Below are 19,769 nucleotides of genomic sequence, written 5' to 3'. Positions count from 1 at the left end.
ACACAACTTCTGTATATGCTTACTGTATGGCCCTATGATATGCTCTACAATAGGGTATGTCCCTATCTATTCTCCATCGTGTCTTTTTTATTATGTAATCATACAGATAAGAAAATTACTAAAAAATAAAACATGTTCTACCAGTAAGATGGCAAAATTGTATCAGAATTTCCATCATGTCTTAATGACATCAAATGGGATGACCTTTGCTCCCCCCCATCAGCTTTGATAACAGCAGGCAGGGAGTTAAACAGTGATCTATGCTGTGCAGCCAGGATGATGGCCATGTATTACACCTGTGGTCCTACTCTTGTGGGCACAGCAGTAGTGCCAATATGATCACAATGTCACAAAAGTTTAGTGCAGGTTTTTAGTAAATCTGTCTGTACAGTACATGACATTGATCCTCAAGGGGTTAAAAGGGGTTTTCAAAGACTTTAATATGGATAACCTATTCTCAGAATAGGTCATCAGTATCTGATCGTGGGGGTCCAACAACCGGGACCCCTACCGATCAGCTAGGCACCGGAGCTCCAGTGAGCACCACGGACTTCTCTCAGCTCACCAAGCACAGTGCCATACATAGTATAGCGGCTGTGCTTGGAATTGAATCTCAGCCCTATTCATTTCTATAGGGATGAGCTGTGCCTAGGCCACGTGACCGATGAATGTGGTGTCACTGGCCTAGAAAAAGCTGAAAGAAGGCAGTGGCGCTACTGTGAGCGCTGATGCCTTCTCCAACAGTTCATCAGTGGTTGTTCCGGCTGTTGGATCTCCATTGTTCAGGTACTGATGACCTATCCTGAGAATAGGTCATCGGTATTAAAGTCTCGTAAAACCCCATTAAGTTATAAATTAGAAGGCTGCAGGTCCAACAAGGAAGCTCCACGTTTCCTACAATCTAAACATTAAAATGGCTTCTCCTCTGAGTGAGTTCTCTCATGTTTAGACAGACTTGATTTATGAATATAAGATTTCCCACATTTAGGACATGAAAATGGCTTCTCTCCTGTGTGAGCTCTTTGATGTGTAACAAGTTGCGATTTCACACTGAAACATTTCCCACATTCAGGACACATGAATGGCTTCTCCCCTGTGTGAGTTCTCTGATGTATAACAAGATGTGATTTCAGAATAAAACATTTCCCACATTCTATGCATGAAAATGGCTTCTCCCCTGTGTGAATTCTCTGATGTCTAGCAAGACACGATTTCACACTATAAGACTTCCCACATTCTATGCATGAAAATGGCTTCACCCCTAAGTGATTTCTTAGATGGGTCACAAGTTTTGTTTTCTGAGTAAAACATTTTTCACACTGCGGACAGGAAAATGGCCTCTCCCCAGTGTGACTTCTAAGATGTTGTATAAGCAATGTTTTCAAACCAAAATACTTACCACATTCAGTACACATAAATGGCTTCTCCCCTGTGTGAGATTGCTGATGTCTATAGAGGTCCGATTTCTGACTAAAACCTTTCCCACATTCTGAACATGAAAATGGCTTATTTCTTTCATGAGTTCTCTGATGATAAAGAAGAGTTGATTTCCGATTAAAGCATTTTCCACATTCTGAACATATAAATGACTTCTTGTCTAAGTGGATTTTTAGATGGCTCACAAGATGTGATTTCTGACTAAAACATTTCCCACATTCTGAACATGAATGCGGCTTCTCTCCTGTGTGAGTTCTCTGATGTAAAACAAGTAGTGATTTCAGTCTAAAACATTTCCCACATTCTGAACATGAATGCGGCTTCTCTCCTGTGTGAGTTCTCTGATGTAAAACAAGTTGTGATTTCAGTCTAAAACGTTTCCCACATTCTGAACATGAATTCGGCTTCTCTCCTGTGTGACTTCTCTGATGTCCAACTAGAGTGAATTTTCTGGTAAAAGATTTGCCGCATTCTGAACATGAATGCGGCTTCTCTCCTGTGTGACTTCTCTGATGTTCAACTAGAATGAATTTCCTGGTAAAAGATTTCCCACATTCAGAGCATGAAAATGACCTTTTGTTTCTGTGATTTCTCTCATGCAAAGACAGATTACTATCCTTTTTTAACTGTTTCTTACAAGGAAATATTTTTCCATGTTTCTGTTTAGCTCTTTTTCTGCCAATCAGTGATTGATTAGATGAAGGTTTCTTGGGACCAGTGGTGTCAGTGGATAGATCTTCACTTTGAAAGACTGAGGATACATTAGGAGTTATTGAATTCGTTTGCGTGGTATTGTTATCTTCTACTTCATGGTAGGAAGATAAATTGAAGTATCCATGGTAGCTGCTCAACCCGTCTTCATCTAGAAAAATAAACAAAATTTTCTTATTTTCCCAAAGCAAATTATTTTCTATTAATTAGTTAAGGTTTAATAAAAAAAAAATTAAGCCAGGATCAGGAAACAAAGTAAATCAGAAATGTAATAACACAGGATAATGTACAATTTAGCAAGTAAATCACATTTACTTGTATAATGTTTTAGGGAGGTTTTAGTCTGCAAAGTTCCCAGAATTGAATCCCTTGTAGAGATAGCAAAAGGTGTTTCTATCCAGACCATACAGTTTAATACATCCCAATCAACACAAGCTCCCCCAAAGTGTATAGGATAGATATCATGAATGGAAGCAAATTCGGCATGAACATGTACACACCACCTGAGTATACGCCCACTGTATGGCCCTAACATATGCTCTATGTCACCCATATGCTTAACAAACTTTTCACACTTTGGGGAAAATTATTAATGAATGAATACCAGGTATTCACTTAATGTTTCACACCACGATTTAACCAGTGCCAATTAGATTGTGGCTGAGAGGGTCCACTGCTAGGATGAGCTAAAGCTTGTGTGACCACCTACTGCAATTTCATGGGGCCTATGTCTTTTCTGGACATTACCTAGACCTACATGCTAAATTGCAAAACACATTTCCTTATTAAAGTGACTCTCTGGTTCAAGAAACAAATTCACATTAACTGGGAAATGAACAGAACACTTTCATGGTGCCCTCCTTTTCAACTCTTTAGCTGCAGATCCACCAATCCCCTCACTGCTACTCCGACTACATGATGCATACCACACATTTGGTAGCCCAATACACTTCCTGTTGCCCTTGGATTGGCCAGTAGTGCTCACATGAACAGTGTTGACCAAACCAAGAGCATGGCTGGAAGTGTCCTGGGCTACTAATGCAGTGTGTGCAACAGACAGTATGAGAAGTAGTGCGGCCATCTTCAATGGCAGAAGATGTTTCTGTAAATAAGCAAATCTGCAACTAAAAAGATGCAAAGCAAGGCACCATTTAAGTGTTCTGTTCTATCCCAGTCAATGTGAATTTTTTCTTGAAGAGGAGGGTTGCTTTGATTTTGGGATTCTCCTTTTGTTGCACAAATATCCTATTAAGACAAACTGCAAGTCCTTAGGACCTGTATGGACCCTTTCCTCCTATAGATATATCTGGCTAGTCAGTTATCTGTTATAATTGGCCTCTCGCCACAATTACTATCATTTTACCACAGTTATAAGGACATTAATTTTTATATATTCTTTAAGAAACCTGACCTCAAGATATACATTATATCTAAAAACTAGAAATATAATAAACAATATGGAATGATCTCGGTTATAAAATCATTATCTGATAAGAACAGAGCAGGACAATCACTGAAGAGGAAAACTCAATTCCACAATGTACGTTTCTTCAACTAAAAGAAAGGAACCTTCATGGAAGCCCTTATACTTTCTTTCATATAATCTGTTAAGTGCATTGAATATAAGGAATTTCACAAACCAATTAGGTAATTTTAAGAGACAGACTAACAAGGTATGAGGACGCTAAAAATAAAAACAAAAAAACTTTATTCTGCTAATTCATTAAAAAGTTGGGTAGAACACACTTCTATAAATACTATTAGCATGTAGAAAGTGCACAAGGACAGTATGAGGTTAAACCCAGATCGCCTAGCTGGGCAACTATAGCAATTTGCCACCCAATGCTGTCCTTATCATACTTAATATGAGGGTCTAGGTAGGGGATTACTATCCTTTCTTAGCTGCCACTCCTCAAATCTTTAGTGTATCGTAGTTAATCTCCACTGCCTGTGAACACTGGGTACTATAATGTTACCCTTTGTATCCCTCACTATTAACTAAAGTGAAACAAAGTAACTGCCTATCGCATGCTGATTAAGTTTGCTGTAACTAGCTGACACCCGGCTCTGGCTCAATGCGTTTCTGGTTTATAATTAAACCTCATCAGGAGCCCACTCACATTCATACAGCTAGAATCTAATATTGTATGCAAACAGACATAAAAGCGTGCCTGCTACCTCGACATGTGGCGGCGCTTCCGGCACTATTGCGGCCGTCGAAACTCCGCAATTTAAATAATGTAGCTCCGCCCATCGTGACGGTCTGGCCATTCAGATGCCTCCACTCCGGAGGTAGGAGCGCCTAGAACTTGGCCTCTCCCCAAAGAGGCAGGAGCTGTCACTCTCCTTGGTCGGCCGTGATGAGCTAACTATCTCCATACCCCACAGGGATGTAAACGGCGGATATTAGATAATATCTCCTAGGATCTTCTGGTGTTACAAAGTTTTTTGCACAAAACACAGACAAGGAATCGATATTGGAGTCGATTTCACACACACTGGATATATACTACACTGCTCAAAAAAATAAAGGGAACACTTAAACAACACAATGTAACTCCAAGTCAATCACACTTCTGTGAAATCAAACTGTCCACTTAGGAAGCAACACTGAGTGACAATCAATTTCACGTGCTGTTGTGCAAATGGGATAGACAACAGGTGGAAATTATAGGCAATTAGCAAGACACCCCCAATAAAGGAGTGGTTCTGCAGGTGGTGACCACAGAACACTTCTCAGTTCCTATGCTTCCTAGCTGATGTTTTGGTCACTTTTGAATGCTGCCGGTGCTTTCACTCTAGTGGTAGCATGAGACAGAGTCTACAACCCACACAAGTGGCTCAGGTAGTGCAGCTTATCCAGGATGGCACATCAATGCGAGCTGTGGCAAGAAGGTTTGCTGTGTCTGTCAGCATAGTGTCCAGAGCATGGAGGCGCTACAGGGAGACAGGCCAGTACATCAGGAGACGTGGAGGAGGCCGTAGGAGGGCAACAACCCAGCAGCAGGACCGCTACCTCCGCCTTTGTGCAAGGAGGAACAGGAGGAGCACAAAATGACCACAAAGGCCACAAATGTGCATGTGTCTGCTCAAACGGTCAGAAACAGACTCCATGAGGGTGATATGAGGGCCCGACGTCCACTGGTGGGGGTTGTGCTTACAGCCCAACACCGTGCAGGACGTTTGGCATTTGCCAGAGAACACCAAGATTGGCAAATTCACCACTGGCGCCCTGTGCTCTTCACAGATGAAAGCAGGTTCACACTGAGCACATGTGACAGACGTGACAGAGTCTGGAGACGCCGTGGAGAACGTTCTGCTGCCTACAACATCGTCCAGCATGACCGGTTTGGCATTGGGTCAGTAATGGTGTGGGGTGGCATTTCTTTGGAGGGCCGCACAGCCCTCCATGTGCTCTCCAGAGGTAGCCTGACTGCCATTAGGTACCGAGATGAGATCCTCAGACCCCTTGTGAGACCATATGCTGGTGCGGTTGGCCCTGGGTTCCTCCTAATGCAAGACAATGCTAGACCTCATGTGGCTGGAGTGTGTCAGCAGTTCCTGCAAGACGAAGGCATTGATGCTATGGACTGGCCCGCCCGTTCCCCAGACCTGAATCCAATTGAGCACATCTGGGACATCATGTCTCGCTCTATCCACCAGACTGTCCAGGAGTTGGCAGATGCTTTAGTCCAGGTCTGGGAGGAGATCCCTCAGGAGACCGTCCGCCACCTTATCAGGAGCATGCACAGACGTTGTAGGGAGGTCATACAGGCACGTGGAGGCCACACACACTACTGAGCCTCATTTTGACTTGTTTTAAGGACATTACATCAAAGTTGGATCAGCGTGTAGTGTGTTTTTCCACTTTAATTTTGAGTGTGACTCCAAATCCAGACCTCCATGGGTTGAAAAATTTGATTTCCATTTTTTTATTTTTGTGTGATTTTGTTGTCAGCACATTCAACTATGTAAAGAACAAAGTATTTCAGAAGAATATTTAATTAATTAATTAAGATCTAGGATGTGTTAATTAATTAAGATCTAGGATGTGCTATTTTTGTGTTCCCTTTATTTTTTTGAGCAGTGTATATAATGCTACAGGAAACAGCTATATGAGATGTGATCATTAAGACCATCTGGTCGAACTGTTCTGAGACGGAAGGTCCATTGTGTCTCTTTCTGTAATTAGCGTATATCAGTGTCACCGCCCCTTGGTGCTGGTTTGATCATCTCAATACCCTGAAAGCTCATTCTTGCCATATCGTCATCATGACATTCCACCATGTGACGTGCAATCGGGGTATCAGCACCGTTGTGTATGTCACCCAGGTGCTCCCCAAGCATACCAGCATGCTCTCAGCTGTGATAGAACATCACTGCTTAACCCACGTCAAAAAAAGTGAGATGTCAGAAGTAGAGTTGAGCGTACACCTAGATGTTCGGGGAGTTCGGCCGAACTTTTAAAAAAAGTTTGGGTTCGGGACCGTCAATGGGGACCCGAACTTCACTTTATTATTTTCCATTATAACATGGTTATAACGGAAAATAATAGTATTAGCTTATTCAGATCTGAGTTTTCACTATCGTGAAAACTCAGATCCGACAGTATATTCTAACACAGAGGCATTCCCATGGTGATGGGGACGCTTCAAATTAGAATATACTAAGAACTGTGTACATAACTGCCCCCTGCTGCCTGGCAGCACCCGATATCTTACAGGGGGCTGTGATCCGCACAATTAACCCCTCAGGTGCCGCACCTGAGGGGCTAATTGTGCAGATTTCAGCCCCCTGTAAGAGATCGGGTGCTGCCAGGCAGCAGGGGCCAGACCCCCCTCCCTCCCCAGTATTAAAATTATTGGTGGCTAGTGCGGCCCCCCTACCCTCACCCACCCCCTAATAAAATCATTGGTGTCCAGTGCGGCCTCCTCTCTCCCCCTCCTAATTAAAATCATTGGTTAACAATAAGAATATACTGTCGGATCTGAGTTTTCACAATCTAACTCAAATCCGATGGTAATGGGGACGCTTCAAGTTAAAACATACCATCGGATTGGAGAAAACTCCGATCCGATGGTATATTAATATTACCCGCACCCGAACTTTTACTGAAATGTTCGGGTTCGGGTGCCGAACACCGTAAAGTTCGGTACGAACCCGAACTTTACAGTTCGGGTTCGCTCAACCCTAGTCATAAGTAATCCATACCATAGGCAATTATGATGAAGAACAAGAACCAGTGAGAGAGATCTTATTGAAATTTTGGGGCATTTTACGAGCGGAACTGGATGTGGGACATCTGGTGGGTGAGGGTCTCGCAATCACCTACCGATGGGGTCGTAACATTAAGGACCGCCTGGTACATAGTTTTTACCAGTCAACGCCCCAAACCTCTCACTGGCTGCTAAACCCCTTGAAGGGCACATTTAAGTGCGGTAAATGTATCGCTTGTAGTTCGATCAGAAAGGGGAGTACCTTCATAAGCACGAATACGGGCTATTCGTATGACATCAGAACTTTTTTATTAATTGTAGGACGGTGGGGCTGGTATATCTTGCCACTTGCTCATGTGGGATTCAGTATGTGGGGAAAACCCTGAGAGAGTTCAAAAGGAGAGGGGAGAACCTGGCGGAATGTCGGTATGGCAAGAATGAGCTTTTTAGGGTATTGAGGTGATAAACCAGCACCAAGGGGTGGTGACACTTATATACGCTAATTACAGAAAGAGGCACAATGGACTTTCAGTCTCAGAACAGTTCGACCAGATGGTCTTAATGATCACATCTCATATAGCTGTTTCCTGTAGCATGATATAGTATATATCCATAAAATCCAGCAGTGATGGCTATTTGGTCCATGACCTTTCAATAAAGTTGAAAGAGTGTGTGTGTGAAATCGACTCCACAATATTGATTCCGTGTCTGTTTTATGTGCAAAAAACTTTGTAACACCAGAAGATCCTAGGAGATATGAAGGGGTGTGACAATATATGATCATAGTGGTAATCACTGTGTGATGTAATTGTATGTCACTCCCCTTCAGATTCGTCAAAGGATGGAATATCATTTATAATTCCTTGAGTGGTTTAGCTTATTATATTTTTGAAGCCTGGTCCCAAAAAGGGTTACGAATGGAACCATGTGTGATTAATAATGTGGCGCTATGATTGGATATACAAGTATCCATTTGTATGCTAAGATCTCCAGCTTTTGCCATTTAGGAACCATGCTGAAATACTACCTGTTATTTAATATTCGCCGTTAATAGTTATCTTATCACGGCGACCAAGGAGAGTGACGGCTGCTGCCTCTCTGGGGAGTGGCCAAGTTCTAGGCGCTCCTACCTCCGGAGTGGAGGCATCTGAATGGCTGGGCCAGTGGAGATTAAACTACGCTACACTAAAGATTTGAGGAGTGGCAGCTAAGAAAAGACAGTAATCTCCTACCTAGACCCTCATATTAAGTATCAAAAGGACAGCATTGGGTGGCAAATTGCTATAGTTGCCCAGATAGGCGATCTGGGTCTAACCTTTAACTGTCCTTGTGCACTTTCTACATGCTAATAGTATTTATAGATGTGTGTTCTACCCAACTTTTTTTATGAATTATCAGAATAAAGTTTTTTGTTTTTATTTTTAGCGTCCTCATACCTTGTAAGTCAGATTTATTAGTGACGTTATTGAGAGTATAAATATTGCTTACAGTGACCTAATTTTAAGATACAGAATTAAAATCTAGAACTATAATGAACAATATGGAAAAATTCCTCTGAATAGATTACAAGATTATTATCCCATAGGAAGAAAATGGGATAATCATTGCAGAGGAAAACTCAATTGAACAGCGTGAGCCTCTCCAACCAAAAAAAGAAGGACCCTTCATCATGGACACCAAAATACTTTCTTTCATACATTTCTGTTCTTTGAATTGGGTATGAGGAATTTCACAATCCATTTATGCAATTTGAAGAGTCAGAATTTGAAAATTAGAACCTTAATAAAGAATTACGTGAACAATCCACAAAATAAAACACATTAATAGGCACACTGGATCCTAGAATTTGTCCGTTCCATTGTAGTGGCTTGTAACTCAGGACATGAAATTACATGTTCAAAAAACTTCAAAGATATGACAGATCGGAGGTGATAAATGATCCCTACTACAACAGTAAAGGTTTTCTTATCAGTTTTATCAGACTGAGACATCTCTCTTGGACCGTCTATTAAAAAATAAATATTCTTGTTAAAATCCTATATCAAACTAGAAAACTGCCTCACCCTGGCTAGTACCTACTGCACCTTCTCTCCTGGAGCTAAAACGTAAGATTAACCGCCTGATACGCTTAGAGAACAGGATATACCTCAAAAGAGGATCAATTAAAAAGTTCTGTCAATGGCCTGCCTGGATTTAATATTCAGAACTGGCTGGTGAACAACTTGCCAAATTATCTGTACTCCGCAATGGCTAATTACATTTTGGCTCCCACTGGGATGGCTGTGAGGAGAGCGCAATTTCTTTATATTATGCCTGGTGGTGAAAGCTTTTTACACTTTCTATACAGCATTTTCTCACCTTTCATTACATGGAAGAAGTGTTCTTGAATTAGCTTTAGTATGCTTCTTTATTTATTTATTTTTGGGGGGGGGGTGTTGTCTTATATTATGACAAATATTAATAAAAATTATCAGATAATTTTTTTTTCCAATAGCAGGATTTTCTTCATCTTCAGCTCTGTGGATCATATCTACATTTCCAGTATCCGCTGATAAATCACTTCCAGTACAAGTGGTTGTGACTCCAGCTGATTATGGCCACAATGACACCACCTTTATCAGCAATAGACACATTGAGAGGGTTTATAGAGTATGTTCCCCTCAGGACCACATACAGCATCTCCACTGCCTGCATTTCCTTTAGTCCAGATTTATTAGGTCGCATATGGTCCAGAGAGTTCCTTTTATTTATCATGTGGAAGGGGCCAGTTTATTTACAGGGGTTATCCAGTAATATATAATGATGATTCAAAACCGTGAACCCGCACTGACTAATTGAGTATCGAACAATACTGTATTATTATAAGGCACACTAAAATACACTTGCCTTTCAAGCGTACTTTTTTAAAGCCAGGTTACGTAGGAATCTCTTGACTCCTATGAATGCATCAAATGGATGAAAAGGTGCAAATTGTAATCCTTTTTGTAACAATTTAATATTGGTGTGCGTTAGTACATACTCGCTTAGATTATATATTTTTTGTCCCGTTATTTTAATTTGCTTTTTGGAGATTTTCTTTTCTCTTGTCCCTCTTTTTGTTCTTTTCTTGATGGTCTTAATCTTAATCTTTCTTAATAGTTTTTATTTTATTTTATTTTTATTTCCATTATCTGATTCTGATCTATTCATATTTTTCTTTGGTATCGTGGTTTTATTTCAGATTTTTCTTTCTGCAGCACTGTAGCTTCTATATTCATCCTTTTTAGAATTTGTAGTTGTTTGACCTTCCTCCTCGTCCGTGGACATGTTCTCTAATGGACTATATTTGTTTTTTATTTCTAAGGGACTGTCATTTTTGTCTTTATCCATTTCTTCACTATGATTCTTATTAATATGCACTAATGGGGTAAAAGGAATGGAGTTAGTTGTATCCCTCAGACACTCTTCTGTTCTGAGGATTTCTGTACTTTCATTATATGTTGAAAAAAACTCCACTAACCTCTTCTATCTACATAAGATCTCATCTACTGTATTGTATGCAGACTTTTCTTTTGTGTTATGTTCTTCACCTACTGTTAACTGTGGTATTGAATCTCTTTCGAATTTCTGTTTCTTTTTAACTATTATTTCATCCTCTTTCGTTCTAATTCTATTCTTGATAGATCTTGATAACTGAATAATATCTGGATGGCCTTTGTAGGGTCTTAGGGCTCCAAACAACTCCACAATCTCTCTTTTTATTTTAACTCAGCCATTTTTTATTTTTTCAATAATAAATTGGACAGTTGTTCTAGAGAAACTATGAAAAAGTTCGTCCCACTCTTTTAGGGTATTTATATCTCAGACATCTCCTGCTAGGGTTTTAAGCCTTTTGGTATAATGTCCCACTCTAAATATTTCTTAAGAGAGGCTACCTCCCATAGATAATCCATTTGTTGGATTCATAGGAGTCAAGCGATTCCAACATAACCTGGCTTTAAAAAGGTACTTCTATAAAGAGAAAAAAGAAGGTAATAATAATATTATAGCAACAAAGAATAAAAACAAAAAGATAGAGAGAGTAAGAAGCACTTTTGGGAGAGAAAAAGACAAAAATATAAGTACAAAGGAGGAAAATACAAATATAAATAATGAGGGCTTTATACATATTAATCTGAAAATGAAATCAAATTTTAAGCCAATAAACGAATACTCTGACGCTTTTAGGGCCTTTGAAGCCCTAGTATTGTGGGACTTGAGAAAAATCTATCCAAAGAGAAGGACATATACTCATAATTTAAGTAAGGAAGAACAACATAGTATAAAAATGCTACAAATAAATAACGATGTGATAATCCGCCCTGCAGACAAGGGAGGGGGTATCGTAATTCTAGATCACAAACAATATCCATGAGAATATTGAATGATGTAAAAACATATGAAAAACTACCATCAAATCCGACATATCAATTTAAGCTAGGACTAAACAAATTAATACGGGATGGGAAGAAAAAAGGGGATTATAACTACAGAAGAGGCCAAATTTATTAATAATCTACACCCGAGAATATCAATATTTTATTACCTACCGAAGATACATAAATCAGAAACTCATCCACCAGGTAGACCCATAATATCAGGCATTGGGAGTCTAGCATCAAACTTATCTAAATATGTGGATGTTATCTTATAAGAATATGTTCAGAAACTCCCGGCTTACTTAATTGACACTAAACATATTTTGCAAATTTTGGAAACAATTGAGTGGAAACCTGACTATATTTTAGGCACTTTGGACGTTACATCCCTCTACACTATAATAGAGAACAAAAAAGGAAGGGAGGCGACTGAGTACTTTTTAAATAAGGAGAAAAAAATACCATCTGAACACATTAAATTTAATCGGGGATTGTATAATGTTTATTTTAAATCTTTTTTTTTTTAAATTACAAATGTGGAGGACCGCGATGGGGACCAGATTCGTGCAGAATTTTGCGAACCTCTATCTGGGGAGATGGGAGGAGTCCGCCATTTATCCCGGGGGGCACTCCGCTCGAATCTGGTCCTCTGAAAAAGGTTCATTGATGATATTATTTTTATATGGAAAGGAGGAGAGGATTCACTTCAAGTAATTTTATTTGCAATTCACACCTACTTTTAGCAAGAATGAACTACATTTTCTGGACCTAACCATAGTGATTCAAAATAATGAACTATTGACTCAGACATATTCCAAGCTAACAGACAGTAATAGTTTTATTTCATTGGATAGTTGCCACCTACCAATCTGGTTAACTAATATTCTTAGGAGCCAATATATTAGATTGAGGAGGAATTGATAGAAATACGCTTTTTTATGGAAGATGGACAAATGCAATATAGATAAACAAGAGGATGTACTTGATTTTAAAGTCCCAATAATCAATTAGTAAAAAGGATAGGCTTTTTAAAAAAAATCATAAAATGACATTGGGATATTTTAAAACAAGATAAGGTGATAGGTGAAAAATTAACCCAATACCCCAAGGCAAGGAATCTGGGGAATATAATAGCTCCTTCTATAAAAAACAGGAAAAAGAACATTATGATGAGTAATCACTATCAAAAGAATAACAAAAAAACAAAAAACAAAATAATAAAATAAAAAAATAAAAAAATCTGAGAAAAAAAATAAAGAATGTTTTTTTTCCTTGCAAAACATGCCATCTTTTGGAACACAAAAATCCCATCTTTGAAATAAAAAATTAACAAAAAAGCTACTAAATTAAGGGTCACCTAATCTATTATATCAGATGCCCCTGTGAAAAGGTATATGTGGGGAGGACAAAGCAACCATTGAAAGTAAGAATTGGTGAACAGATAGGAAATATAAATAAAAAGTTTATTGGCCTCCCCCTCTCATGCCATTATAGTGAAAAACATGGAGGGACCTTTAAGGGATCTAGTTTTGGGGCAATCAAACAAATAAAACCAGATTTGGGGGAGGGGGGGAGATTTCATTTCTGGAAATAGGTTTAATGAAAGCAGGTGGATCTACAACCTGGATAGCCTCGCACCTTCGGAACTTAACCAGCAAATAGAGCTGTTTGCTTTCCAGTAAATACGTGCACGGGCGGGACGTTGGTGTTATATGCAAATAAGGAAAAACACCTTCTTTTACATTTTTCGCTTAGGAATTAGTTTATTCTGGATTGCTATAGCTGTTTTTTAGAAAGAAATGGCATGCTCTATAGAGGGAGGGACCAGATACATTCCTATATACAGAGATAAGGATAAAAAAATGATATTTATCTCCTCAATTGAGCCGATTGACAGGGAAACGGACGTCTACAAAATCCTAAACACCATCAACTGCACGTATCCCTGATGAAGGAATCTGAGTAGGAGGAAGTTTTTACTCAGGAGGCACCCGTAGAGCATGTAACGTCATACTGAATACCCGTCTTCTTGGTTACAGCGTAGCTTCTCCCTGCACGTGCGTGCTACCGGCCGGAGCCGCATGTTAAGGTTAGAAGAAGCCGAAACTTTTTGAATCAGTTCGTATATATCTCTTTGGAGGAGATTACAGATGAAAAAAAAGGCACCCTACAGCTTGAAAGGCAAGTGTATTTTAGTGTGCCTTATAATAATACAGTATTGTTCGATACTCAATTAGTCAGTGCGGGTTTACGGTTTTGAATTTTCTATATACGTATAATATAGGGGGTACAGGCAGTCTACCTAGTTATTTGTGTACCCAGCAGTGCCAAAATTGAATCTTGTGGTTCCCGAGGACGGCAGCACGGGGATCATCTAACTCTTTGTAGTTTGACTATATAATGATGACCTATCATCAGGTAGGCAGGGATCCGAGTCCTGGCACCTCCGCCAATCAGCTGTTATCGAGAGCTTCCACTCTCACAGGTGAGCATAGCCGACTCCTGGCATCTCTCCCAAGCACAGCGCTGTGCATAGTACAGTGGCTGTGCTTGGTACTACAGCCCAGCCCAATTCACTTCAATGGGGCCAAGCTCCAACTAGGCCATGTGACTGATGTATGATGAAGCCATATGGCCTAGGAAGAGGCGCTCATGGATTGTCTAACCCACTGCTGATCTGATATTGATGACCAATCCTGTGGAAAGGTCATCAATATTTATTACCGGATAACCCCTTTAAGTTAATGAAACCCTGTTCTCCTACTGATGGAAAATTGAGTACAAGAATAAGCAGTATGTTCTGTAGTCCTGACCAGTGAGATGACGGCTTTGCTTCAGTATTTCAATAATGAAGTGTGAATGACGTCAAATGGGGATGCCTCTGTTCTCCCTCCCTATGCATCAATCAGTTTTGATAACAGCAGATAGAGGGTTAAACAGTGATCTCTGTTGTTCAAGCAGGATAATGGCTGTGTATTACTACTATTGTGGGCATAATGGCAGTGTCCATGCAATCAGAATGCCACAATAGTTTAGTGCAAGTCTTCTGAGTACTCCTGTCTGTACCGTACTAATACAACACTGATCCTCAAGGGGTTAAGTTCTACATCAGAAGGCATCATTAGGCAGCAGGTCCTACAATGAAGCTCCAAATCTGTCACATTTCCTACAATCTAAACATTAAACTGGCTTCTCCCCTGTGTGAGTTCTCTGATGCTGAATAAGCCCTGATTGACGTATAAAATATTTTCCACATTCTGAACATGAATATGGTTTCTCTCCTAAGTGGATTCTTAGATGGCTCATAAGATGTGATTCACACATTCAGGACACATAAATGGCTTCTCTCCTGTGTGACTTCTCTGATGTCTATCAAGACACAATTTCAGAGTGAAACATTTCCCACATTCTGAACATGAAAACAGCTTATCCCCTAAGTGGATTCTTAGATGGCTCACAAGATTTCTGACTAAAACTTTTCCAACGTTCTCAACATGAATATGGCTTCTCTCCTATGTGAGTTCTCTGATGTCTAACTAGAACCAATCAAGCTTTATTGAAACAACAATAGCAGGACGAGAAATATATAGTAAATAGGACATGTAAGAAAACAGGATTATGTACAATTTCAGTATTTCACGTATTTGTATTAAAAAAATGAAAGATCAAAAAGATCAAAGAAAATATCATGGTTTTCAAGAGTTCTTTGTCTGCAAAGGTCCCAGAATATAATCGCTTTGTTAAGATAATAACAGGTTTTCTATTCAGACCATACAGTATAATATTTCCTAATGAACAGGTCACAGAGCAGGCCCACAACAGTCTCCTCTGAATGTCAATCTGCCATCAACAGGTTGCCAAGTGGCTGCTGAACTGCTCTTAACAAAATGGAGCAGCAGCTCAGGCAAGACCAAATACGGAAAAAAAAATCTAGAAAATGTGAAAGTATGAGTATTTTTTTTTTTTTTTTTTCAATCAAATCGTTTTTATTATTCAAATAAAAAATCAACATATTACAAGACAGTTTGTGTCTACATTTTTCTTTCCCCCCCCACTTCCCATACACAAACATTATTATGAAATATTAACATATATCAAAATGACTGGTACATCTCCATCAATCGATGTATACTGTATACATACAGAAAAAGAAAAACAATTGCAGAATTACTTGACTGCTTAAGACCCTACAAACAACCCCCCCCTCCCCTCCCCCAACAACCTACCCCCCCTTCCGATCAGAGCATGAATTCTCAAAGCCTTCTTATATTACGACATGAGTGTGAGACAACCATTCATTCCACAACTTCTCAAACTTCTGAGGACAACATCTTCTAACAAACACTCCCCTTTCTAAAGTCAACATATCATGTACCTTTCTCACAAATTCATCCATCGTTGGCGGACTCCCCTGGATCCACCTCTGAGCAATCAACTTCCTGGCCACATACAACAACCTCCCTACTGCCACCTTAACAGACTCACCTCTACCAATCTCCTTCACATATCCCAGCACACAGATCTTTGGATCTTTCTGCACCCTCAACTCCAGGTTACGATTAATCAAGGTCAACACCTCATCCCAGAAACCACTTAACACTGGACACGACCAAAGCATATGAAGCAAATCGGCACCTTCCTCCATGCACTTTGGACATTTGTCGTCAGTTCTAACACCGATTTTCCATGAGCATTTGGTTTTAGTTAGTACAAAATACATGTACTTTCACACTTGCGGCAGAGGATTCCGGCAGGCAGTTCCGGACGCAAACTGATGGCATTTGTCAGACAGATCCGGATCCGTTTGACAAATGCATTGAAACACCGGATCCGTCACTCCCGTGTGATCCGGAAAAAGAAAAACGCTAGTGTGAAAGTACCCTAATATATTAGCATTAGGGGCAACAGGGATGCAAAGTGCTCTTGAATTATTTTCTCCCAAGCATCATGAACATCACACTCAGCTCATTAGCTATTTCTCTTCTTGTTTGGTCAGCTGCAGGTTGGATCCTACTAAATCTAGTAGCAGTAATAATAATGACGATGAGGAGAACATTTCTCTGGACGTCAGGTCCTTTAACACGGACTGATGTTTCAGGCAATTCTTGGGAATAAAGAAGCATTCACAATAATTACCTGATAATTAGCAGAGATGAAGCAGCATTTACATGCAGATGCATTGAGACAAGCGATCTCTACTTCGATAGTTTGTCTCTACAGAGAATGACGATTTCTGGGCAGCAGATCCCAGCTTATACCGCACAACCTGCTGTCAAGAAATGATACGTTTTGATGAAGACCAACAGAAATCATCACCCGAGGAGCAAGTATTTGTCCATTCATCGGGTATCTTTACACGACCAATTATGGTGAACAAGCGTTTCTACAAACTCTCATCCTGGAAAATTGGCCCTATGATCAGTCTGTATCAAAAATATCCATTATTCAAGATTTCTGAAAGTCTCTTACCTTTCACCGACATTGATACGGGTTTTTCTAAGCTGATCATCGTTCCTCCAGAACTGTCCTGTAAGATGAAAGACATGAGAAATAAAGAAAACAGAACACAAGTTTATCTTATATCCAGGGGAAGGTCAAAAACCCCTCGAAGACCAGAACCAATCTGCTCTAAAAGGAGAAGGATCTCCTCAAGTGGTGATCAGATAGGATCAACATTCAGCCCAGTATTGTACACATCATATAAGGCATCAAATGACCTGATCCTATCCTGGAGTAGACGCTGTGCTCATCACCTCCAGTTAGATTATTAGATTAGATTATTGTCGTAGTTTTGACAGAAAAAGTCTTTTATCGCAGCTGGAAATGTGAACTTATTTCCTATTAAAAGGGGCTATGCCATGATTGATGTAAAAAAAGAAAATAAGACATTATATAGTACATGGTAGAACCAGCCCTGAACCTCACGTGGATCCAGAGATCTCCCCAATCATTGCTCTAATTGCTCTGCTAGATTTGTTTCAGGCTGGCAACGCAGGGAACATGTCCTTTCTCAGGGGTCATGTCCTTTTTGCCGTAGCTCTTTCCCTGTAATGGTCACTCCTTCTAACAGAAGATATGTCTGGTGGCAGCTGAAAAACTAAACTGAGCACATGTGACCACCTCAATGAGGTGAACAGAGAAATAGGGAAAAGAACAAACAGCAGGTGGCGCTATAGAGATAGCTTGTATTGAAGAACTCACTGACGATACTAAATGTTTAATTGCATCCACGTGCTGGTTCTAAAAATCTAGAATATTTTTCGTGACCCAATCCTTTTATGCTCTTGTCCTTTATGGTGACCCAAATCTTGAATAGCCTGCACTAATATTTTGCAAAAGCATCAAGATTATGTAACTAACTAGTAAGTCAATGGGGTCATTTACTGAAGTCAGGCCTCCTAAACATTGGTCACATCTATGGCGTCCATGCACCAGAAACTAAAATGCCAGTATTTGGGGTAGATTGCAGTTTTCTGGCATAAATTATTGTAATGTGTCCGACCCTGGTGGACTCACCTCTATTTTGAAAAGTGGCAATAGCAGGGAGAATATTAAAAAGTTGCCAGATTTCTGAGCAAAGGGCATTTTTTTTAATTTGCATACAAAAAATCTGATTTAAAGACTTCATAAATTACTTTTAACTCATGTCGGTATTCTTCCTTGGATGCTTTTAGTCTATGATTGTGCTGTTATTTTATCATTTACATCTCTACAGCAAAACTTTCCTTTATCTACCTTGACTCTCAATTGCCAAGTGGATATCCAAACCTTAATACAATCTTATATGAATCCAGAAATCATGTGTGGCCAATAATAAGAAGAAGAAGAGCGGACAGTGTACTCCACTGCTGGGGGAGGTCAGTAGACGGAGCGTACAGTATACTCCACTGCTGCTGGGGGAGGTTACTCATTACATCAGTCTATAGGGGATTTGTAGAAACCTCAGCTTCATCTACCTGATGATCCAGTGGGATATTTGGCTTCTCCTCTGGACAGTCCTGGGAATACAGAGGACTGGGAAATCTCTCTGGTGGATGTCTCTGACTGGATCCATCTGTAGGAAATAGGGCTGCAGTAACCAATTATTTTAGAAATCGAGTATTCTATCGATTATTTTTGCGATTAATCGAGTACTCTAATAAGAAAAAATGAATTAATAGACTTTCCTTTATAAAAACTCATCAGACCCCAACACCCTTCGTTCCCCCCTGTGCGATCAGCCCAAGTGCATCAGCCCACCCCCCGGTGCCATCAGCTCCATTATAACCCAGTGCCATCAGCCCACCCCCAGTGCCATCAGCTTACCCCCAGTGCCATCAGCTCTACCCCCTTGTGCCAGCAACTCTCCCCCCCCCCTTGTGCCAGCAGCTCTCCCCCCAGGTCACGGCTTGCGTATGTCAGAAGGTCAGTGCAGTGCGGGACCATGAACGTGCTGTGGAGTGTCCAGAGGGCAACTGCTGGAAAGATGAGCATTTCAAGGGCAGCGGGATACCACGGAGCGGGAGTAATAGCAAGCGCTTCACTCCCGCTCCGTGGTCATGTGACACAAACAAATCCTCGATGCAAAAAATTTGCATCAAGGATTTTTTTGTGTTTAATTACTCGATTTAGTCAAGTACTTGTTGCAGCCCTAATAGGAAATACACACAGTGACTGAATACATTGTCTATATGTGATGATCAGATGATGGAGGAATCTGACTCTCCAAACTGTTCTCTCCTCTACAGTCATGGAAGGTCTCCTCTTACCCGGTGATGTGAGGGGCTGGTGATTCTCCATCATGGCGTCCTTGTACAGATCCTTGTGTTCTTCTAAATACTCCCACTCCTCCATGGAGAAATAGACAGTGACATCCTGACACCTTATAGGAACCTGGAAACACAAGGACACAGTCATTACCAGACCCCTCCCTTGGCGTTATTGTATAATGTCCCAGCATTCCCAGCAGCGCTCACCTCTCCGCTCAGTAGCTCAGTGATACTGGTGGTAAGTTCTAGGATCTTCTGCT

The 19,769-nt window shown here is 40.3% G+C and overlaps 1 protein-coding gene and 1 long non-coding RNA gene across 2 annotated transcripts in view; one reads left to right on the top strand and one right to left on the bottom strand.

Annotated features, from left to right (window-relative positions):
• LOC120999664 (oocyte zinc finger protein XlCOF6-like) overlaps window positions 1–19,769 on the top strand; it is a 2,208,135-nt gene that overhangs the window by 1,957,279 nt on the left and 231,087 nt on the right. The gene's annotated exons all lie outside the window — the stretch shown is intronic.
• Window positions 3,303–19,731, bottom strand: LOC120999757. Its single transcript, XR_005778619.1, has 5 exons — window positions 19,717–19,731; window positions 19,510–19,633; window positions 16,302–16,307; window positions 13,492–13,496; window positions 3,303–3,313 (listed from the first exon to the last, which is right to left on the bottom strand). It is a non-coding gene; the product is annotated as an uncharacterized LOC120999757 (long non-coding RNA).

Source organism: Bufo bufo, chromosome 4 (assembly GCF_905171765.1).
Source record: "Bufo bufo chromosome 4, aBufBuf1.1, whole genome shotgun sequence".
Taxonomy (NCBI): domain Eukaryota; kingdom Metazoa; phylum Chordata; class Amphibia; order Anura; family Bufonidae; genus Bufo; species Bufo bufo.
This window is presented reverse-complemented; position numbering and strand designations above follow the sequence as displayed.